General features: G+C 39.1%; 1 protein-coding gene across 3 annotated transcripts in view; it reads left to right on the plus strand.

Annotated features, from left to right (window-relative positions):
- LOC146695941 (stromal membrane-associated protein 1-like) overlaps positions 1-15,340 on the plus strand; it is a 167,718-nt gene that overhangs the window by 58,770 nt on the left and 93,608 nt on the right. The gene's annotated exons all lie outside the window — the stretch shown is intronic.

The following is a 15,340-nucleotide window of genomic DNA, read 5'->3' on the forward strand; positions in this document are numbered from 1 at the left end:
CACCACCACCAGAATCAGTTACAGTTATTGAAACTCGTCTTTCACTGATGAAGCACTCTCCAGTTTTTGAGAGACCTAAATATACGGCTCTAGTAACCCATAAATGATGCAGATTAATCTGACCAATTGGGAGTCTTAAATCTGAGCTCAAGTAGCTCAAGAATCCAGCTACCTCGCTAGTTAACACCTGCAAGAAAACCTATAACCATATCTCCCAAAACGTTGGGGTAAAATGTATATAACAACATAATGCAATGGTTTACAAACCTGTAAACCTGTTTTTATTCACAGTAGGATATTGGAGCAAATCGAATGTTTAAAGCAAGAAAATGTACAATTTAAAGAGTTAATAAAGTCATTTTCAATTTGATGGCAGTAAAATAGAATAGAATGCCTTTATTGTCACTGTATATAGGGATGGGTATCGTTTAGGTTTTATCCGATACCGGTGCCAAATCGGTACTTTTGAAACGGTGCCGGTGCTCAAACCGGTGCTTAAAGAATGGAGAACACAAAATTGGTCCAAAAACCTCTCATGTTCAGCTGTTTTTTGTAAAAAGATAACAATGTTAGCCTTTTCTGCAGCTATGGGGCATATATGGTATCACTCTTGGCTGGAAGCAGTGCTTAATCAATGGAAAAGACACAAACTTTGTCCTAAACCTCTCATGTTTAACTGTTTTCCACTTTTTCTTTGGTCATTTTAGCCTTTTTGGCCAGGGTGAAGGGAGTATCTGCCATCAAACAAGAGGACAGCCGCATGTAGCTATGATGATGTTTGCTAGTTCACCTTACGTGCATTAATGTAATAACGTGGTTAGCCTACTCAACGTAAATTACACACGAACATTAAGCTACTCACGCAGAGAAGAACGGCTGCTGCTGCATCATCATCCTCATCATTTCTGCTACACTGGCAGGGCTAGGGGCCAGGACTCTATTCTTCGGGGTTTTTGGGGGATATTGCTAACTCCGGGTCAGATAACAGGCAACCCACGCACAGTAGATGCGCTCGGTGTGAGGTCTCGCAGCAAGCTATCATACGGCGCATTTCTGGGCTTTTAAAAAAAAAAAAACGCTATGCGTCGCCAGGTGTTTCATCGGATTCTTGGTGTTACCTCCTTTGACAGTATCACAGTATCAGCTTAAAGCACTTGTTGCAGGCTGCTGAGTTTGCATCTTTTGCTGTGAAATACAGCCAGACTTTTAACCGCTTCGCCTTGAGCATTTTTAATCTGTAGCTCTGCTCTAACAGAACGTACGTACCTGGACCCGCCTACTATCCTGGGAAACGTAAAATGATTGGCTAGAAGTGTATCACAGCTCAGGAAAAAAAAGCACCGAAATAAAGCACCGAAATGTGCGCTGCTTTTCGGTCTGGTTACTACCGTTTATGTCAGAACCGGTGCCATCATGGCACCGGACACCGGTACCCATCCCTAACTGTATAGATATGCAATGAGATACAGAGCATCTCCTACTCAGTGCAAACATGTGGGAAAAGAAAAGGGGGTGAGGTGCACAATTTCTGCAGCACTATTTTTCATATATATATGAACAGTATTCAGAAAAAATATAAAATGTAAAAAATAAATAGTGTTATGTATTTACAGTGTGGGTTATTGCACGTAAAATTAAGTATTGCACAGTGGATGGAACTGTGTTGACAGTCCATGTGTGAGTTCAAAACATCGCAAAACATCTCAGGAAGCTGTTTACCACTTTTGGCATCCCCTCTTATTTTACAACAGTCAAGACATTTGTGAACTGATCAGATCAGCTGCTGGACATTTAGCAGAGGAATGTTCCATTTTTGTCTGATATAGGGTTCTAGCTGCTCAATAGTCTGGGGTTTTGTTTGGTGAAAGGTCTGGACTGTGGGCCAGTTCAGCACCTGACCTCTTCTACTACAAGCCATGCTGTTAAATGCATCCTGAGAGAGTGCTCATAAAAAGTTGGATGGTCCTGCTCCTTTTGAATGAAGAATGTGGTCTCTGTATTTTCCAATTCAGTTTATATTTCAGTTTGACTGAGCACAGAACAGCTTTCCACTTCGCACAGAACAATCTTCCTCAAGCTTTTTTTGTTGGTTTTTTCACGCCTACTTCGTGTCAGCCTTTTTGAGACCTGTTGGATCCATTAAATTCAGTAAACTTAGTTTAAACATGATATATTTTCTGTCTTGCAGTTTGAATAAAATATGGGTTTATGTGATTTGCTGATCCTGTTTTTATATACATTTTACACAGCATCCCAACTTTTTCAGAGTTGGGTTTGAATGGAAAAAGGGCAGAAATGGAAAAATCTTTCTTTATTTCTCTTTTTCTTTAAAAAAAAAAAATGTAAGCAACCAATGACAGTTTAAAACTCATAATTTTTAATATGGGTACAGAATTCATAGAAGTTTTTCTGCTGCTATCTTTATGATGGCATCAGCTTAGGGGAAAAAACCTGCTGCTCTTGGGATGAATTTTTTGCTGTGGGGTTAATCCACTGTGCTGCCCTACTCAGCACTTGGCAAGCAGAATCCAGGATCTTGGCTGGAGTCTTGCAGTGCTCTAGCATGTATCTGCTGTCGGTGAGTAGCTCAGTCTTATTATTTACTGCTACTGTACATACACTTTATTCTGGCTCTGTCACCAGAACCTTCCTAATCCAGTCTCTCAGACACAGCCTATCACCACCCAGCGTGGTTCACCTTTAGCTTCTACAGTGCTCGTATAGCTCACATGATTGTGGATAGTATAGTTGGATATATTTGGAACAACAAGATGTAAAAGAATTTGGCACACAGACCTGAGGCTCAAAGCTGTCAAACTACAGTTAATCGAGCTGAACTATAGCTAGTATAATTAGGAACTGGTCCAACTCAGGCTGGACATGAACCCCTTCTGTTGCATATGCAAATATAAAACTGCATTTTGATTAGAGCCTGCAGGGCTTTGTTTCTTGGCACATTCAAACTGGTTTAAGTAACCATGTGTAGTGTACAGTACTGTTTGCTGTTGTATGGTGTGCAGTGTTCGTCAGGCAGATCCAACCTCAGTAGGTCACATTTGTATTATTATTTTTCTTCTAATTTTTTAGGCAGTTTTTATATGTGTAAGTTATACTTAAACAAACAAAAAGGTAATTAATCTAGCTTAACAGTTGTAGCTTCTGTCAAAAAATAACTTTGAAATTGTGTGTGCGTGTGTGTGTAAACTTGATATTTTGTCAGGATTAGTGACTAAATCTTTATTTTATATACAGTCTTTGCAACAACAGAGTCAAACCACTGACAGCCTAAATGTAAAACATTGATTATTGCGTTTCAATGCAGTGTTCTTCTGGGAAACATTGATTCCTGGCATGTGCTGTCATTATGGTTGGCAATAGCAACCACAGACATTAGTGCCCACCCCCAAACATCTCACTACAGTCCATAAAAATGCTCTAGAACAGCTAAAGAAACATGACAAACATCCTAAGCCGGTAACTCAGCCTCCAAACTAAGCTACCCAAACCAATCAAGCATCTGTGCTGGAACAAGCCTGATCCAAGGAGGCCGTACCCCCAACCCTTAGGACAATCTGTTGTTTCAATCCTGGTGCCAGATACCAGAGCACGCCACCAGAGTTCCTGTGTGCCACAGCTGTTGCGGTGGAACTTGGAGGGCTAACATAACATGGTAGCTGTGGATGAGTAGTATGTAAGCAAGAATTTTAAAAGCTGATGTGCTGAAGAGAAATACAGGGAACATTAGAAGAAAACAACCCATAAAAACCCTCAAAGTGAACCTACAGTAACCAGAAGGAGAACTCAGGCCAGTAGCAGTGATCATGTTTTATGTACAAGGCTGTAGCAGCACTGTGAAAGCCTGAGTTATGACAAGGTGAAGTGCAGCTTTTCTTTGCGTGTGCCCGTGCGACTTATTGAATCCACAATGTGTGACAGCAGTGAAAGCCTAGAGCCTGTGAAGCCCTCCACCTGAATCCTGAGCCCATCCTCTAGGGGAAACCCCTCAAACATTGTTGTTCACATATGCTTTAATATTGCTACGTCCATCGGTGTGGATTATTTCTTATTCACACACAGGGGCATATAGAGGGGAACTGTATCTGGAAGGACGATAATATCATCAGTGTGCGCAATGAATAATATATAAGTGGAACCTCAGCTGGAACAGGTTCCTAATATAATGGTGTAATATCTGTCCAGAAGAAGCCTTCTGTCATTCAGAGGAAGTAAAGAAAATGTGGCCAATGTAGCTTTTTAAAAATTGTCGATAGACTGTTAATGCACCAGAGTGCACCAGAAAAAAGATCCTCTCCCATCCCGAAAGACAACTTGCATAATGTTGCGTTTTTTAATATAAAATCTGGTAAGTTGCTGCTGTCAGTCGAGATAAGTGATTTTGACCACAAAGAATGACGCGAGTCTGACTAGAATGTAATTCCAGATCAGGCCGGCCTCGCGATGAGCTGCAAATAACTGATGTGTGGAGGTGAGGGTCAGCGAACGTGTGTGTGATGCAGGCATAATGCGAGTTGGCCTTTGCTGTTACCCACGTGTATGTGCGCTAGAGCTGTGCTATGCTTTCATGCATATCTATAGTGTGTGCACGCACTTATGTTTGCTTGAGAGAGCACGAGAGAGGAGCGAAAGGGGTGAGTGCGTGTGTTTCTGGGTCATGGTTAGTGAATTCAGAGTTTCCATGGCCTGTGAAGCAGTGAGGGAATAATATAGCTCTCAGCAGTGTGTGTGTGTGTGTGTGTGTGTGTGTGTGTGTGTGTGTGTGTGTGTGTGTTCATTCTGCAGAGAACAAAAATGTAGGCTATGGGGAACTGTACCAACTAAGACTGAGCCCTGTACTCTCTGGTGTTTTCCTCTGATACATTCGCATATTCAAGATGAATCTACTTTTTCTCTTTGTGTCCCATTTTATTTTCTATCAATATTTCTGCCCTGACATATTTACTCACTCATTGTATTTACATCCAAATAACTACTGCAAACTATTTCTTTTTCTATGAACATGACCATGCTTTACAACATGTGTGTGTAAGGCAACCCTGTGAAAACACAGTGAATATACTGAAATGTGATGTAACAGGTCACACTGAATTTGCTTGTTTGTGTTTTAGTCTTCCAGAGATTTCTCAATTCATAACACAACTGATGCAATCCTGCAATCTCTCCTCTTGATTGCAAGGCTGTAGAATTTTATTTTTGCCATTATGCACATGTCCCAAATAAAATCCAGTGACTGCTGCATTGTTCTTGGTAATGATGGTAAATGCTGTTGATATCCCCGGTTTGAACTGGATTCTTGGAGCTGAGCATTCATTGCGATGCCCTTCTGGCGGTCTTGGAGGCTGTTCTCAGACTGCAGCTTGCAGAGACGGAGGCTTGTCGACAGCTCATCTGGGCCTCCCAGGCCATAAAAGCAGGTCTGGATGAACTGCTCTGCCCTTCGTCTCCTGTCTTTGACGTTAGTATTTATATAATCATATGTAATTAGTGTGTGTGTGTGTGTGTGTGTGTGTGTGTGTGTGTGTGTGTGTGTGAAAGCATTTGACTGAACTGAGTCCCATTAAATGGGAAGAAAAAAGCTAAATGAGTAAAACATGAATGAATAATTCTAATAAATAGGATCTCTGATGGACTGAAGGGAGTGTCCATTCAACGCCCGCATTAGTTTTTGGTTGGACTTCTGATGATATATACAATATTGTGGTGGATTTGCAGTTTGTACTGTAATTTAATCTTCTTTTAACCTTTCTTGTTGTGCCATTTTTCTCAGGTTATTCCTGTGTAAATGAATCCAAAGCTGGTCTAAGAGCGCAGCGTTGCTGTGAATGACGAAATAAAGCAGTGTTTAAAATAGAGCTTGCATTCTATTTTAATGGCATCAAAAACAATCGGCATATGATTAAGCCCTATTGATGAAGATTAAATTGCCTCCAGGCTTTGTGTGTAGTTGCACTCTCTCCCCACTGCTTTCAGAGCTACTAGTAACTGTGCGGTGTGTGTGTGTGTGTGTGTACTTGTAAAATGTACACAACAGCATTTTAAGTCAGCTGGCCACAGAAGGTGTGCAGAGGGTTTTTGCAGAATTTGCACTATGATTTGTGTCTTATTAAGAATGTTGAAATAACTTTGCCCCCCCCCCCCCCCCAAAAAAAAAAAATAAATAAATAAATAAAAATCCCCCAAAAACATACAAACAAACAAAACATAACATAAAAACATGCATGTTAGTTTAAGTGGTTTTAACTGATTCCGCTAACTATAGTAATAACTGTAGTTTAGACACCAATTAGCTGATAAGTTGATGCTGAAGGAAACTAATCAGTAAAACTCAGTACTTTAGTCCATGCAGTGGCGTGCAGAGTGAATATTTCATGTTCACTCTGCAAATCATTTCATTTCTTACTTACTAATAATTTTGAATTATTACTATTGTTATGTTCCCCTAAAATGGTCCAGAGGATGAGGGAAAGTAACAAAAGGTGTCCAGGTTGGAAAAAAGGAGACAGGGAGGCAAAATAGTTAGTTTTATTGTTTGTTTATTGTTTCTATTTTGAACTAAACTAAAAGAGTTGTACACGCTGCTATCACCTTTTAAAGAAGTCAAAAACAAAAGCTAGGTGTTGGTAAATAAACTGAAAAGTAAGCTAAAAAGAGAGAGAGCTAAAAAGAGTCACCCAAACACACTCCTCTCCACAGAGCAGGAGCAATCAACCACCATATGCACACAGCTCACTAGCTGCAACCCAACAAGGCTCTCTGGTAGTAGAGATCACCTTTCCCTGGCCTTAAGAATACTTAATTGCTGATGGGAGTCAGCTGTACAAAAAAGGTGGCACCTAAGGCAGGACACACCCACACAAGGTCAGATTCAAAGTAGGCCCTACTAGGGCCATAACAATTTTTATTATTTCTTATTTTAATTTTTTAACAAAGAATTATTAATTTGCCCTTTACATCTTTGGTGATGTAGCTATGATTTGGATTATGTAACCTGATGCTTCTTGAAATGCGCAGATTTATTTGCACCACACCCAACAGGTGGCGTCAGCCCTCCTTTGGCATGTTTTCACTGCAATCTTCTTCTGTCCAGTATCTGTGATTTATTGCCCATCTTCATTGGCAGTGTATGAAATGCTCTGTTTTTGACAGTTTCCCAAATCAAAGTTGTCTTTATTAGAAAAAGAATAATAATAGTTTTAGATGAAAGTTCTATTTTTTTAGCATTTGCTGTAATGGCACAGTAAACAGTGGACAGGAAGGCTGGGGGAAAACGTGCAGTGACTATACCGGGGCGGGGCAGACTCAGATCTAGGCCTCTTCTGTAAACTTACTGGGTCATCAGCTCAGCTCACTGAGCTGTTTATTGGTTTTTGGTTTTTTTAGACACTCTTCTGGTTAAATTTTTTGCTAATTTCTTAACTCAAATTTTCAGCTGTGCTAGCAGAACTGGCTGATTTGTTAAGACAATCAGTTGAAAATAATAATCAGATCACAGTTGATCATTAACTGGTAATGACATAAGTTCCAAGAAACGCGTGTGTGTGTTCTTCTTTTAAAAAAAAATATTTTTTTGTAGTGCTACCTCCTGAGAGTGAGGTAGTAAATCACTTATCCTTGAGACCTAAAGAATGCTATAGAATCTGTGCTAAGAGCATCTTTCATAATTCATCTTATGGTCCATATACACTTTGCAGATATGAAATGGGCTCTAATAGGCCTAGGCTGCTTCCCATGATGCACTGAGTGTGTTTAAAAACCACTCTACATTTAATCATTAGTTCTTATTCATCTCTGGCACTCTTCCACAGTGTCTTTTGTCCTGTCTTCTTCCCATCACAGCAGATGGCTGCCCTTCTAAGGCCTGGTTCTGCTGGAAGTTTCTTCCTGTTAAAAGCAGTTTTTCCTTTCCGCTCTTGCCAGGTGCTTGCTCATAGGGGTTGTTGGGGTTTTGTCTTTGTTACCTTGTTTAAGAGTCTTTACCTTATAGTATGTTGTTGGGATTTGACACTATACAAATAAAATTGAGTTGAAATGAATGAACATGTTTACACAGATAAAAGTTCAAATTTCTTAAACGTGTGAGAATCTACTTTCATTGAGTTTAGAGCATTTAAACAAGTTTGGATTATAATGTGAACAATAAGTAAATATAAGTTCTGGTAGTCACAGAACTTAGCCAACATGGACTTAGATATCAAAACTCATCCGTGTGTGTGTGTGTGTGTGTGTGTGTGTGTGTGTGTGTGTGTTTGCATAAATTGTGCAACAGATGTTGTCTGTTTGCAAGAATGGTCTTTGTGCACGTGTATACTTGCAGAGATATGTGACGTTGTACATCTCCTTTTTGTCCTTTTCCTCTGTCTCAGCTGTACTTCAGCTGTCTCTGAAGCCCAGTGTCAGGGAGATAGTTGAATGCTGTGTGTGTGTGTGTGTGTGTGTGTGTGTGTGTGTGTGTGTGTGTGTGTGTGTGGACACAGAGCGAGAGACTTGTTAGTCCAAGTGTGTGTTGACACACTGAAAGCTGTTTAATCTTCAGTGTACCGGGAAACATGCTGACAGCCCCCCCCCCCCCCCCCCCCCCAACATCCCCGTCTTCCACACTTTGGCTTCTCTTGCACTCTCCCATTCTCTCTCTCTCTTCTTCACTGAACGCTCTCACCCTTTAGCCCTTATGTCTCTCTTTAGCATCTTTGCGTACAGATGATATGCTGTACACGTTTGTGGAGGACATTCATACATGTTGCAGGGTTGTTACACCATCATGATGACAAAAACTGTCAGACAGACACAGTGCCCGAGGACTTTGTGAGGTTTTTTTGCTACAGTTTGATCACATTTGGCCATGAGACAGACACAGACACACACACACACACACACACACACACACACACACACACACACACACACACACACACACACACACACACACACACGTACTAATTACATATGATTATATAAATACTAAAAGGTAAAATTTTTTTTTTTTTTTTTTTTTTTTAAAGAAAATACTTACTTATACAGAATTTACCACTGCCTGATTGAGGTGGTAATGCACCAAGAAGCTGAAGAAAAAGAACATGATACTAACTAGGAGGTTAGTATCTAAACCGCTCGAGCATCCGTGGCAAAATGAGATTAGATTCTGCTTTACAAACAGAATAAATATGCAATGTCAAAAACTACAACAACTGTCAAGAAGATTTGTATGACACTCCTTCAAAAAAATGGAAATTGGGTCCAGTGCTTCAAGGCCTCAGTCACCCAGGCCTAGAAGGCAGTTGGCAACCTCCTTGCAATTTCCAGTGACTGGGGAAAAATGAGTATTTTCCAGTGGGTTGCTGGTGGTTGTTGGCTTTATTATAGATGACACTGGTCATCCAGAGAAGAAGAAGGAGACTTAAAGGTTAGACTCTTTTCTTAAGGATTTATCAACTTTTCCCTTTATACTGTAGTAACTCTCATTCAAAAGCAAGTGAAGAAAAATGAGATGCTGGTTTTAGATTTTGACCCTTTTGATGTCCCCAGTTGGATGTTGATATATATACATATTCTAACTGTATTCTTTATTCTGGAGAATAAAGCGTCATTTCAAAATATGAAAAATATCCCTTCTTGATTACAGAGAATGTGGGTGATTTATTTTGTTTCCTTAAACCTCTCACATTACCTTCTAATATTTCCTTCCCATTCCTCATATTTATTTACCAAAAATATCTGAGCTACTGAGACTTTCCTTATTGGTACATGCTAATGGGCTCTAATTAACTTTAGCAAAAAGTGAGTTCAAAGATGTGTATGGTGGAGACGGGTCAAATGTACATGCTATATCTGCATATTTTTCAGCCAGTCGTCTCTAACTAACTAAATTCTGCTGATGGGTTGCTTGCAGTTTGAGCGAGGTCTGGTTAATTGTCTGAACAATCAGCAACCTGCACACGGGCTATCAGAGACATTTCCAGCATATTTTAAGCTGGGCGGACTATTTTACATGCTGTGGATAAAAATGTATTAATGCTTCTGTGAAGGGAACTTAACTTTGCTGCAGAGGAATTAAACTTCATTGCATACTTTACTCTGGGCTTTCTTTACGAGCCATTACCAGAATGGTGTTGCTATGGTTTTTGAACAGGGTCATATATTTTAATAGCTGTAATTTTGCTACCATAGCTATCAAACCTGCAGTCCAGAGCTTTTCTGTCTCTCAGAAAGCGCGTAAGCAGTGAGTGTAATTAGGCAGTTCAGCACTTTTGATGTGTGCTTATCAAGAGGAAAAGCAACACCAATGAAGATCCAGGCTTTCCTCAGCATTGGTTGCTTTCTTAGTTTGTAATAAGGAAATTCTTCTCGGCAACTTATACTGTAGTCTACTCTGTCTCCATAGATAATGTAAAATATGGACTTCAAAAACCCACATGTTGAAGGTTCAACCATCGCCATCTTGGTTGCAAAAACATTATGTTACAAGAAGGGTGGGTCTTGTGATTGACAAGTCATTAGCCAAAGACGGAAGTTTCATACCACACATAATACTTCATTTTGAAAATAGGAAGACCAAGGTTTACAAAATAGATGCAGTATTTTTTCCAGTATTAACCAAAATGCGTGACTGAGCCCATAAACTCAGCCTGTTATACTGTCTTTGGTCTCCATCACTACAGTTATGCCCCTCTTAAGCTCTAGTAATTGCTTTGCTATTGTTAGAAGATTTAATGTAACTGAGTTTGACTGATAGACTTAATGTTTTCGACTTTGACTTGAATGTAACACACGTTAATTTAACTGCTTTCAAAAACTTCAGTCGAACAACATTCTAGAGTTTTATCTGAACCGCGGGTGCCTTTGGTTTTGTTCTTTAATACTGGATTTATTTTTCTACGAAGGTTTGAACTTTGAGTGTTTAAACAAAAGAGAAAAGTGTGAAAATGTTCATGACTGTCTGAGAAAAGTGTATAAAGTGTGTAGTGATGGGTTTTACAGCCTTAAAACATCTACAATAATTGTAAAAAAATAAAGTTGGCTACTTTGCGGATTTCACCTATCGTGGGTTATTTTTAGAACGTAACTCCTGCGATAAGCGAGGGACCACTGTATGCCCAAAATGCTTACTTTAAGTAATTTGATTACATGTTAATTTTCCATGTAACTTTGCTACAGAAGTGCATTTTAAAATGTTAAATTTAATAGAATCTGGTCAAATGAAATTTACTTGATTGGGATCCAGTCAGATTATACCAGGCATGTTGTCCTTAACGATTAATCTTTTGAATAAATACATCTTTGATTTTATATATAACACCAGAATTTTACTAAAATTATTGCTACAGGTTTAGGAGTTTATCAAATGGCTTCAAAATCAAACACAAATGGACCCACAGTACATGGTAGGAATTTCATAGCATTTTTGTGTGAAATTCTTGGCGACCTTGTTGATATCGCCTTTCAGTCAGGATCAGTAGCATTTAAACGTAAACATTAAAACCTTTTTCCTTCTTTTCCCCTCCTTTTTTTTAAAACAAAACAAAACATGAAGGCATCATATATCAGGTAAAGTTACACAGTAGAGTGTAACATGGGTATAATTATCAATATGTTTGCCAATTAGATTGCACATTACTCTGAAGAATATTTGCTGAAACATGTTGATTTTATAATTGATGCCATCTTCTTTACTACTTTAATCAAGCACACTAAAGTGTGGATTTCTCCCCTGGTGTGCCATAACACAGGTGTTCAGACAGATGTTTGCGCCTTCACTGCACGTCACTCCAATGTGACTGTCTCATGCTGTCCCTTACCTCAGCAGCTCACTCCTGTAGCATTACATTAATGATAACAAAGCTCCTCTTACTCTCATGGTGTCGGCCATGTTGGATCTATCTTTCTAGACAGTAGTAGCTCACCAGTCGCACTGTAAGACAAACATGTGAGGTCACATGATGTTGAGGCAGGGTATGACCTAAATGCCTAAATGTTTACATTTGGATGAGATCGTGTCTCACATGTGAAATCTAAATGTTTAAAAAAGGGCTTCTGTCTCAGGAGTTGCATATTCCATTTATGCACCTGCTGATTGATATTCACTGTCAGCATCCAGTGCAAATGCAGGAATACAGTAAATGCTTTACTCATTGTTCATGGAGGAGAGCTCCTGCATGTTATAGCTTTATTTTTATTTTCTATTCAACAGTCTAACATTTTCTTGTCCACTGAGCAGTAGGTCAAACGCTTTCTGGCCCTGTGTATGTTTTTGCCAAACTGCTGAAAAGATAAAAACTATTAATAGAAAAATAATAATAAAATTTGTGTATGAGGATGCACTTCAGCCAATTTTCCTATGTATAGCACCTTTTAAACCTTTAAACCTGAAATTTTCTTAAAGACTAAATCTTCAAAAATGCCACCAATAGTGGCCGAGCTTCAGACTTCTTTGGGAGTCATGTGACCAATAACCTACCAGAATTATATGATTTAAATAAAAAACAAACAAACATAAAATAAACTGCAACTTTGAGGTAATATTCATTAAAACCTTTTTCATGTTTAAAGGACTGTTAGTAATCATTAGTCATATATAAACTCAGTCCTCATTGTTTTTTCTCATGACCTTGTTCTGGTTTGTTGTTTTTGCTCATCAGCTAAGCGTCTTGAACACTATCTTGACCTTCCAAACCCACTCAAATTTTCTCCTCAGACTAAATTAATTCTTCTGTGTTTGCAGCTGAAGGGCAGGTGGCTGATGTATCTTTTAATTGACAGGAGGAATTCTGGGATATATTGAGCATTTTAAATGAAAAAATTAACTACACACGTTGACTTCTCTGCCCAGCCATTTTAAATTAAATGGTGATAACATAATCACCTGCTGCTTTTAGACAAGCGATGATCTGAATTCAGATTTCAGATTGAATGGCGGCATGTATTTTGGACAGTCTTGCAGATAACATGGAAGAAACCATAGTGTGTTAATGGAAATATAGACAGTCATGCATACATGCATTTTGTTTCACATACTAGAATTTTAAAGAGTCTTTTGTTAAAATATTGACTCTTTCTGTTTGTCTGAATTTATACGACCCATTTTTATACAGCTTGATTGGGGTTGTCAAAGCCCAACTCAGTCTGTACTTTCTATCCTGCCTGTAGGCGCTAATTAAACTTCAGCACTGATTGGAAGCTGGTCTCAGCATGTTATCCACTTGTCGTCACACAGAACAAAGGTTGAAGAAACACAGTAAAAATATGATTCTTGGCTGATGAGAATTAGAATAATGTATAGGTGGTGATAAGGGCAAAAGATGGTCTGAAGACTGGTTTCATGTTTTTTTCATGGTTCAATGGTTTATCAGTGGACTGTCACATTACTGATGTCTTTGAAACTAGGATTAGTTGATTGTTTCAGCTAATCACAGTCAAATAACTGACATTGTGTTCTGTAAAACCTCTCAGGGGGGCGGTTCGGACATTTATCTGTCTAATTGTAATTGAATGCAAACTATTAGTCACCTTTCACTTTACGCTTATGTACTCTTCTTTTTTTTTTTAATTAATAAAGTCCTGCTTATATAGTAGACTCATCCAGTTGGTGTTGCTTTCTAAAAAAGCAACCTTGGTTGGTAATATAAAATATGGTAAAATCAACCTACTTCATTTACAATGATACAGGGAGAAACGTTAGTGTCTGCTACCACTATGATGTTGAGATGAGCCAAGTGGTTTCAGCTGGGATGATACCTTAAAGCAGTGTTTCCCAACCAAAGTGCCGCAGGACATAGGTGTGCCATGAGAAATGATCAGGTGTGCCGTGGAAGATTATCTGGTTTCACCTGATTGGTACTCTAAGCCAGTGTTTCCCAACCATATTTCACATTAGGTAGTTGTACTGCCCTCTATTGGAAGAGAATGTAATTGTTCTGCCTGTTACTCATGCAGATCGCTTACAGTACTAGTCAGGTGGAACCAGATAATCTTCCACGGCACACCTGATCATTTCTCATGGCACACCTATGTCCCGCGGTACAGTAGTTGGAAAACGCTGCTCTAAGCGATGAGGGTGAGTAACGGGCAGAACAATTACAATTAAAGGTTGGGAAACACTGGCTTAAAGAATAACATTTAGGTTAATTTCAGAATTTTTGTTTACAGATTATTAAAAGCTCATCTGTTTGCTTTGGATGTGTCTATTTTCTGTGCCCTTTTCCTACATGTAACTGTGCTGCGTATATATCAGCCTAAAAATATCTTTGTAGCTTTCCACACATTGAAATAACAACACTTTAAATCAACGTGCAATCAGAACATGCTTGGATAGAGAGTCTGTAAAGCTTTGCTTGAAACTTGCTGGCTTAAATCTTATTTGAAATTGGATTTATAAAGTAAAGTTTCTATCGCGCTTACTATGATGCTGTTGTTTGACACATTATGATTTATTCAAAAGCATGAAGTCTCACTATTTCAACTGTAAACCGCATCAGTGTCATGACTCCTTGGTACACATCCAGCAAAGATAAAAGCACTGCAAATACTCTTTTGTTAACCACAGCTGTTAAGTAACTCATTTAGGCCACAGCGCTGATTTCATGTTAGAAACAAAACACAATACAGAGCTCAACTCACCCATTCTGACACCAAGAGGTCCTAACACGTTGCCTGAACAGTTTTGTTCATAAATAACCGGACGGTGGAGGAGGCAGTGTTATGGGCATGCGTGGCTGCTAATGAGCTGTTCTGTTGGCAGTAGCCACCATGTATGAGATGATGTGCTTTGCTTCTGATCATGAGCCATTTATTTCCATCAACCTGTTAGGAGTTATTCTGGGTTTCATCTGGAAAAAGAATTTTTTTCCCCAGAACTGGGCAGGTTCTTTAAGACGACTCTCTGGCCTCGTTGTTCTTGAGCATTACCAGTAGTTTGGATCTTGCTGTAAACTTTCTATTTTTCAAATCATGACGGCTTCTATTGAATATTGCAAAAGCAACCCAAGAGCTTCTCAGGGCAAAGAAAAGGAGCATGTTCAATGGCGTAGTCAGTGACCTGATCTCAACCCACTAGAACGTGCTTTTCAGTTACTGAAGATAAAACTGAATACAAAGTAACACACAAACAGCAACTCAAAGCAGCTGCAGTAAAGGCCTGGCAGAGCATCTCAAAGGAGCAAACGCAACATTTGGTTCTGAACTTCAGACGGTCTTTGACTGAAAAGGATTTTCTTGAAAACAATGCTTCCATTTAACGTTATCTTAGTTTGTCCAATTAGTTGGACATCTGAAAATCAGGCACTATGTATAAAAATGGCTGTAAAAAAAAGAAAAAACTTCCTACACAGTT

The sequence above is a fragment of the Copadichromis virginalis genome, linkage group LG13 (genome assembly GCF_057382275.1).
Source record: "Copadichromis virginalis isolate Kocher_CV1m ecotype Utaka linkage group LG13, C_Virginalis_male_GT1.1, whole genome shotgun sequence".
Classification (NCBI taxonomy): domain Eukaryota; kingdom Metazoa; phylum Chordata; class Actinopteri; order Cichliformes; family Cichlidae; genus Copadichromis; species Copadichromis virginalis.